The sequence below is a fragment of the Charadrius vociferus genome, unplaced genomic scaffold (assembly GCF_000708025.1).
Source record: "Charadrius vociferus isolate BGI_N301 unplaced genomic scaffold, ASM70802v2 scaffold103, whole genome shotgun sequence".
NCBI classification, from domain to species: Eukaryota; Metazoa; Chordata; class Aves; order Charadriiformes; family Charadriidae; genus Charadrius; species Charadrius vociferus.
Window position 1 is genome coordinate 5,776,372 of NW_009648061.1, and position 8,978 is coordinate 5,785,349.

General features: G+C 43.8%; 1 protein-coding gene across 1 annotated transcript in view; it reads left to right on the top strand.

The window, feature by feature from the left end:
- Positions 1-8,978, top strand: part of ABCA13 (ATP-binding cassette, sub-family A (ABC1), member 13) — a 207,582-nt gene that overhangs the window by 152 nt on the left and 198,452 nt on the right. The window lies entirely within an intron of this gene.

Here is an 8,978-nt window from a genome sequence, read left to right on the forward strand (position 1 = left end):
TACATTTTCACTGCATGGTGTTAAAGATAGGCTGGCTGCCTTGTTTTGCCTTTGGTCTCCTAATTGTTGAAAAACGCAAGTAGAGAGCAAGTGTGTTTTAACTCTGAAATGGCTGAACATATCAATGCTCCCCAATTTGCAAGTGTGATAGGAAATCTCATAAAACTTTTGGAGAGCCACAACTTATCTTTTAATTATTGTTAGATGCTACCAGTGCTTGTAGCAGTGGGGAGGATGAAAATCAATTTCCTTCACATTACAGGTACTCATTGGTAATGTAAGAAAGCTTGCACAATTGAGATCAAAATCTAGATATGGGGAATGCAAGGACTGTATATCAGAATTGTATATATTTCTAAATTTCCTTTTGTGTCCACTCTACAAAGCCTAATTTAAGCTTTCCATTTTCAGTATGCAGAAGAATGTGGCAGCTACTTCAACAGCAGTCAAAATTAAAATAATACTCAAATATGAGATGAGATGTCATTGTTTGTTTTTACTATGATTGATGTGATTTTTTAAATTTAAGAAAAAAGGAAAAGAATCCTCTCAAGCAAGATTGCATTTTTGTGGAAAAATCTGTCACTACAATTAATAGTTTCTCATCGCTTCCCCTTGTCTGTGATGAGCTGGGGATTTGCAATTAGGCATGTTGGCTCCTTTGGATAGGATTACTTCAATTAAATAAACATATGGCTTTTCCTTTCAGAAATATTTCACTTAAAGTTGTGATTTAGAGAGAGAACATCTTCTCCAAATGACTTCAAGTGATGTTTTTTAATATGAAAGATATTTTTTTGGGGAGGGATACTGTTGCTTATATTCTTCTCCATTCCTAAACACTTCTGGATGCTCCCTGTTCCTCGTACTGCAATTGGTGTGCATTAAGTGGCTTCTCAATATCTCCTGTTCTCCTCCATGCTGATCTATTTCTGTTCTTGCTCTGTGTGGTTTTCCCTTGTATCTATTTTTGAGGGACAAAATCTTAACTCATTTAAATTTGCCTTACTGTTACCTTTCCTGAATAGAGAGCTCACTGAGATGCAGACTTCCCCAAACCAGGAATTGCAATGAATGACCCAAAACAAACTTAATTCTGACTGTTCAGAGCCAGAAGCTGCCCCGGGGAATTTGCAAAACCTCCTTGTGTGCTCATTGTGTGAACACTGAGCCATGAAGGCATGCCGTTTGCAGTTACACAGGGAGAAATCCAGGTAGATCACCCACCTATACAAAGGGTAGATCAGACCCTTGTGAACCTGAAGAGAAATGCATCTCCTGAAAGATCTGGTGTACTTCAGCTCTGTATTATATTGTGTGGATCTATCTGTAGCTAATTGTCTTCTCATGGTTGTTTATCAGCAGTTAGGGCTAGAAGACAAGTGCAGTCTGTTGCATTAACGATGTGTCATGAGTGTCATGTAGTATTAGTTGATACCACGCATTGAAGGGTAAAGGGGCTGTGACAGATGTAAGTGTTCTGTAGAGAGTAGGTGTTTTGACTAAAATTCAGGCATCAGCATCTCTTATTAAGATGGTTCAAAGGTTCAGGATAATACGTGTCTTTGAACATCAGTTGGAGTTTGAAATTGCAGTTGTGTAGAAGATAACTTCTCATTTCTTAGTTTTCAGAAACTTTTGCTTCTGAGCTACAGATTCTGGAAGCTCAGGAGTTACGCACTACCAGGCGACTGTATTACCTAAGTTTTCTATCACTGCACTTCTTAACTATTGTTTATCTAGCATTTATTACCATCAAAACTTGCAAATACTTGAAGTATGAAAAGTGATTCCCAAATTCCCTTGTCTTGATGCCCCAATTTAGAGCAGAATTGGGATTATAATCATGTCATGAAATGCTTAAAGTGTGTAGTTGCTAATATGACTATTAGGAGAAAACAGAAACATAGCCTATCCTAAAGCTATGCATTTTTAAAAAGTTCCTATTATTATTTTCATTTTGGATTGATGTTAAGCACGAGAGAAAATGCTGGTATAATTCTTGCTCTTCATCTGCCCCTACAATGAGTGTCATCTTTGCCCTGCTTCTGTCCTTTACAGTTCACACTCCTTTCTTCCACACTTTAAAAGATATAAACAGCCCTGAAAGTTGCTTACTTTTGAGTGCCCTCTGTTTTGCACGTTTATGATTTTGCATCAGTGCAAAAAAAAAAATAAATAAAAAAAAATAGCAGTGCACAGTTACAAAGTTGCCTGCCTTTATCAGCCATTACCAAACTCACCATTCTTCCCAGGTGCAACTCACCAGAGTTGGCATAAGCAATCAGACCCCAGTTCGCCTCAGTGCCTGCACAAAGCAGCTGAAGAAGGGCCGCTATCTTTCAAAAGCCCTTTTTTTGGACCTTCTTCTGTTGGTGCCTTTCGTATTTGAACATGAATATGCCTTGCACAGCAGCATTACCTCCCACCTTTACCGAGAATAACTTGCTCAATAAGATCAATTTTGCTTTCTTAGTGTCTGCAGCATGCTGATGGTTCATTGAGTCCTCCAACCTATTTCCACTTCAGCTCAACCTGTTGTTGTTGCCTCTGCAACTGCCTTCAGTTCTTGTACTTATCCCAAATTCCTCTGTTATCACATGCTGAGAAGCCAGCTGAGTGTGGTTTGCTTTATTCATCTAAAAAAATCATTAGCTTACCAAAGGACAGGACTTGTAAGGGCTCTTTTAGGAGTTGGAAAAAAATCTCAAGTATTTCAGACTGCCTCACATCCAAGCATCAGTTGCGTGGTTGGTGCTGCTGCTGCCCAGGCAGTGGTTGAGATGGTAGTAAGGACAGCTGGAGCAGTCTACAGCAATGTGGACAATGGGATTATTTCTTAATATTCCTAGGTTCTCTGCAATTGCTTTTATCAACATCCAGACTAACGATACTCTAACAAAGCAAGGCATAAGCATGTTAGACTGAGAAAGTCTACCTCTGATAAGCTATTAATGCATACTGAAATTTTGGAGACAAATGGAAAAGGGGGAAATTATTTGTTTTCCTAAACCCTTCTAAACAACAGAAGTTATTCTAGTAGGCCTTTACTTGCTTGGCTCACTGGTATTCTCCAGTCATGGACTTTATATATTTATTAAACCATGAATTTTATAGATTTACCAAGATTATTGCTATTTACCCTATTCTTTAGGTGCAGTGAGGTTTCTTAGGTGAATGGCAAGAACCACAGAGAATACAGCCCAGAAGGGGAGTAACAATTGTTTACAGATCTTATTTCATTAGACTATCAAGGGATGGGAGCATCTGTTTTTACGAGGAAAGGCTGAGAAACCTGGGTCTGTTTAGCCTGGAGAAGAGAAGACTGAGAGGGGATCTTATCAATGCTTATAAATATCAAAAGGGTGGGTGTCAAGAGGATGGGGCCAGACTCCTTTTAGTGGTGCCTGGTGACAGCACAAGGGACAATGGGCACAAACCGGAACACAGGAAATTCCATCTGAACATGAGGAAAAACTTCTTTGCTTTGAGGGTGACAGAGCACTGGAACAGGGTGCCCAGAGAGGTGGTGGAGTCTCGTTCTCTGGAGATATTCAAAACCCGCCTGGATGCGTTCCTGTCCCACCTGCTCTAGGTGAACCTGCTTTGGCAGGGGGCTTGGACTAGATGATCTCTGAAGGTCCCTTCCAACACCCACCATTATGTGGTCCTGTGATTCTGCCTTTCTCCCCCAGAGCCAACGCTAGTGGCATTGTGCAATGATCACTTTGATCCCAAGGTTTGTTAAAAAAAAAAAAAAGGAAAGAGAATTTGCCAATTTTTAAAAAATGCTCCTGTTGTATTTTTATATTTTAATAATATTTGGTTTATTTGTCTCAGATTTGGAATAAAAATCCTTCCATGCATGCCAGATTTTTGGATATTCTGACTAAGCAGATTAATTTTGGAAGAGCTTAATCCAGAGGACAGTTCTCAACTGTTCTGTAGCTGGCACACCCTACTATGTTACAGCTTGTGTGACTTTTCTAGTTGCAGAATATTCTCTTGTATTACTAGCCAGACAACACTCAGTTAAACCCATAAATGGCTTATTTCTTCCCCTTTCTCTGTTTTGCTTTCCATATTCCATCTGATAATCCAGCAGCAATTCTCATTGGGTCAAACTCTTAAAGTTCAAAATATTTCTAAAAATGTAATTGGAGGCAAAAAACCCCCAAGGAGCAGGCCAAAACCAAATAACTGAAGTCTATTTGAAATAAATGAACTTATTTGGCTACATACAAAGTCCATAGAAATCTACAGGAAAAATGCCACTCAAAGCTTTAGGCCAAGTCATATGTCACACCCCATGAAAGTTGCAAGAGTGGGCCTCTGGTGACCTGCTATGGTATACCAAAGGGAGTGTGAATGGAGAAAGACCAATTAATTTCACAGCTATCTTAAATATGAATGACTGGTCCTTAATGCAGCCTAACAGGGGGAATGATAAGAAAAGAAGGTCTGTAATGAGAGTAAATCTGTATTAGTTTGGGTGAAGTAATCTAGATTTTGAACTCAGAAGCTTGGTTTATCCTGAATTGATGGGAAATTTGTTTCTCCATGTCCTGTTTCCAGCAGGGATGGGGTTAATTTCCCCCAAGAGCCGGCAGGGGGCAGGTATTCCATCCCACATGACCCATGCCTGGGCTATAAGAGGCAGTAGCCTGGGGGAGGAGAGCAGTCACCATTTTGGGGAGTGTGGTGTTGTAATTGTGTCTTTGTATCCCTTTATTGGTGTTACTGTTTTGTTTTCATCTTCCTTTTTGCTGTTTTGTTAAATTCCACTATTTTAACCCACGAGTTTTGTCCTGTCAATTTCTTTTTCCCACGGCTGTGGGAGTTGTGCGAGCGGCTGCGTGGTTCTTTGTTGCTGGCTGAGGCCAAACCACGACAGTCCATTAATAGGGTATGGTTTTGTCTCAGTTAACGGGAAACACAATGTTTTCTGCTTTTCTGCTGTGGTAAGTAAGTAGAATCTTTCAGATACCGTAACTCCTATAAAGCTCTTTGTACAAGCTCAAAAACATCCCGCAGTGCTAGTACCATGCTCTTGCTCAATTACAGTGATATTTTTCATCCTAGGTCTGCTTCTCCAGAGACCTTTAATAAAACCTGTTCTGTACCTCTGGGAAGGCCTTTGTAATGATTAAAAACCTCCAAGTCTATCCCTTCTGTAGCACAAATAAATCGCTCTTACCAACCTATTTAATCCCCTGCATTTTTTGCTTGAAACCTTCTTACCAATTACAAATGCAATGTTAAGATCTCCATGATCAAAGAGGTACTCTCACCAATAAGTGTCCTAGTGAAATGCTGCTCCAAATTCCCATCTTTTTCTGTAAGGCCTAGATTTAGGTCTATACAATAACACGAGCATTTTACTAACAGCTTGGATACTGGAGACTGAGCAAGTAGGGAAAACCACTCCTGTTCTTCCCACCAGTCCTTATTAAATATATTTTTGGTTGGTAGGTGACAACCAGTGATTTGTTTTAGCCATGACTTCAGTTCTGTGCTTTCAGAAATAGAGCTGCATGGAATTGGCTGTGGTGGCTCCTCACCGTGGTTTTATTTACATGACTCTGTGTTTTGTCCTGGTTGTTGTACTGAAAGTGCAAAAAGCTGGAACAGTTATTTTAGTGCCCAGGACTCACAAGTATCATTCTGGATATTGTGCAATGGACTTCGAAGCTGTTGAGCCAACCGCACTTTCAATTTACTTACTTATGCTTGGTCTGCTTGCAAGAGGTAAAATAAGTCCCTGATAAAAGTCCAGTGCAGTAGGACAGATAGAGAACAGAACTGGGCTCGCTAGAGAGGCGCCTGGGCATAGTAGCTCAGCAACTGTGGGGCCGAGCACTAGTATTTTTGATAATCGGAAGGCCCACCACTCCTCAAGGGCAAAAACTACACACTCATTGGGTTTTCTGAAATGCCTGTACACCAATGCATGTAGCATGGGGAATAAACAAGAGGAGTTAGAGATCTGTGTGCGGTTGCAGAACCATGACCTCATTGCAATTACTGAGACGTGGTGGGATGGCTCACATGATTGGAACACTGTCATGGAGTGCTATGTTCTTTTTAGGAAGGATAGGCCGGCAAGGCGAGGTGGTGGAGTTGCTCTTTATGTGAGGGAGCAACTGGAATGTATCGAGCTCTCCCTGGGAACAGATGATGAGCAAGTTGAGAGCTTGTGGGTAAGGATCAAGGGGCAGGGTAATATGAGAGACATAGTTGTGGGTGTCTATTACAGGCCACCTGATCAGGATGGGGAAGTTGATGAGGCCTTCTACAGACAGGTGAGAATCGCCTCACAATCACAGGCCTTGATTCTCATGGGGGACTTCAACTACCCTGATATCTGCTGGGAAGGCCACACAGCTGGGCACGTACAGTCCAGGAGGTTCCTCCAGTGCATTGATGACAACTTTTTGACTCAGGTGGTGGAGGAACCTACAAGGAGAGGTGCTTTACTGGACCTGATACTCACAAACAAAGAGGGACTGGTGGAGGATGTAAAGGTTGGGGGCAGACTGGGCTGCAGCGATCATGAGAAGATAGAGTTCAGGATTAAGTGTAGAATAGACAAAATGACAAGTAGAGTTGAAACCCTAAACTTCAGGAGGGCTAAATTTGATCGTTTCAAAGAATTGCTTGGGCAAATCCCATGGGAAAGGGCTCTAGAGGGTAAGGGGGCTCTAGAGAGCTGGCTGCTATTTAAGCGTCACCTCCTCCAAGCTCAGGATCAGTGCATCCCAAAGAGAAAGAAATCAGGCAAGGGGAGAAGGAGACCTGCTTGGCTGAGCAGGGACCTTCTGAAAAGGCTCAGGTGGAAGAAGGGAGTTTACAATAGGTGGAAGAAGGGGCTGACTGCTTGGGAGGAATACAAGAATGCTGTCAGGGTATGCAGGGAGGAAACAAGGAAAGCCAAGGCAGCCTTGGAATTGAACCTGGCGAGGGATGTCAAGGCCAACAGGAAGGGTTTCTTTAAGTATATAGGAGACAAAAGGAAAACTAGGGAAAATGTGGGCCCGTTGTTGAATGAGACAGGTGCTGTGGTGACGGATGATGCAGAGAAGGCGGAGTTGCTAAATGCCTTCTTTGCTTCTGTCTTCACTGTTCGGGCCAGTCCTTGTGAGACCCCGACTTTGCAGGTAACAGAGAAAGTCTGGGGGAAACAAGACTATCCCTTGGTTGACAAGGAGCACGTTAAAGATCAGTTAGATAAATTGGATATACATAAATCCATGGGGCCTGATGGGATGCACCCTCGGGTGCTGAGGGAGCTGGGGGAAGTCATTGCTGGGCCTCTCTCCATTATCTTTGAAAGGTCCTGGAGGACAGGTGAGGTGCCTGAGGACTGGAGGATAGCCAATGTCACTCCAGTCTTCAAAAAGGGCAGGAAGGATGACCCGGGAAACTACAGGCCGGTCAGCCTCACCTCCATCCCTGGGAAGATGATGGAGCAGCTTGTTCTGGGAGTCATCTCAAAGCACCTGGATGAAAAGAAGATTATCAGAAGTAGTCAACATGGATTCACCAAGGGGAAGTCATGTCTGACTAATCTGATAGCCTTCTATGACAAAGTAACTAGATGGGTGGATGAGGGGAGGGCAGTGGATGTTGTCTACCTTGACTTTGGCAAGGCTTTCGACACTGTCTCCCACATCATCCTCACAGGAAAGCTTAGGAAGTGTGGCTTAGATGAATGGACGGTGAGGTGGATTGAGAACTGGCTCACAGATAGAGCTCAGAGGGTTGTGGTTAGTGGCGCAGAGTCTAGTTGGAGGTTAGTAACAAGTGGTGTCCCTCAGGGGTCAGTACTGGGCCCAGTTTTGTTCAACATATTCATCAATGATCTGGATGAAGGGATAGAGTGTACCATCAGCAAGTTTGCTGATGACACAAAACTGGGAGGAGTGGCTGACACGCCAGAAGGCTGTGCTGCCTTACAGCGTGACCTCGCCAGGCTGGAGAGTTGGGCAGAAAGAAACCTTATGAAGTTCAACAAGGGTAAGTGTAGGGTACTGCACCTGGGGAGGAATAACCCCATGCACCAGTACAGGTTGGGGGCTGACCTCCTGGAGAGCAGCTCTGTGGAGAGGGACCTGGGAGTCCTGGTGGACAACAGGATGACCATGAGCCAGCAATGTGCCCTGGCGGCCAAGAAGGCGAATGGCATCCTGGGGTGCATCAAGAAGAGTGTGGCCAGCAGGTCGAGGGAGGTCATCCTCCCCCTCTACTCTGCCCTGGTGAGACCGCATCTGGAGTACTGTGTCCAGTTCTGGGCTCCCCAGTTCAAGAAAGACAGGGAACTGCTGGAGAGGGTCCAGCAAAGGGCAACAAAGATGATTAGGGGACTGGAGCACCTTTCTTATGAGGAAAGGCTGAGGGACTTGGGTCTCTTTAGTCTAGAGAAAAGAAGATTGAGGGGGGATCTTATTAATACATACAAATACTTAATGGGAGGATGCCAGGGGGATGGGAGTAGTCTTTTTTCAGTGGCACCCAGTGATAGGACGAGGGGTAATGGGCATAAACTTGAACATAGGAAGTTCCATCTTAACATGAGAAGGAACTTCTTTACTTTGAGGGTAGTGGAGCACTGGAACAGGCTGCCCAGAGAGGTGGTGGAGTCTCCCACTCTGGAGACATTCAAAACCCGCCTGGACGCTGTCCTGTGTAACGTGCTGTAGGTGACCCTGCTCTGGCAGGAGGGTTGGACTAGATGATCTCCAGAGGTCCCTTCCAACCCTAACAATTCTGTGAATTCTGTGAATGTGTGCTCGCAGCTGAGAAGGCCAACCATATCCTTGGCTGCATCAGAGGAAGCGTGGCCAGCAGGTCAAAGGAAGCGATTCTGCCCCTCTACTCAGCTCTCGTGAGACCCCACCTGGAGTACCGTGTCCAGCTCTGGAGTCCCCAACATAAGAAGGACATGGACCTGTTGGAGCAGGTCCAGAGGAGGGCCACAA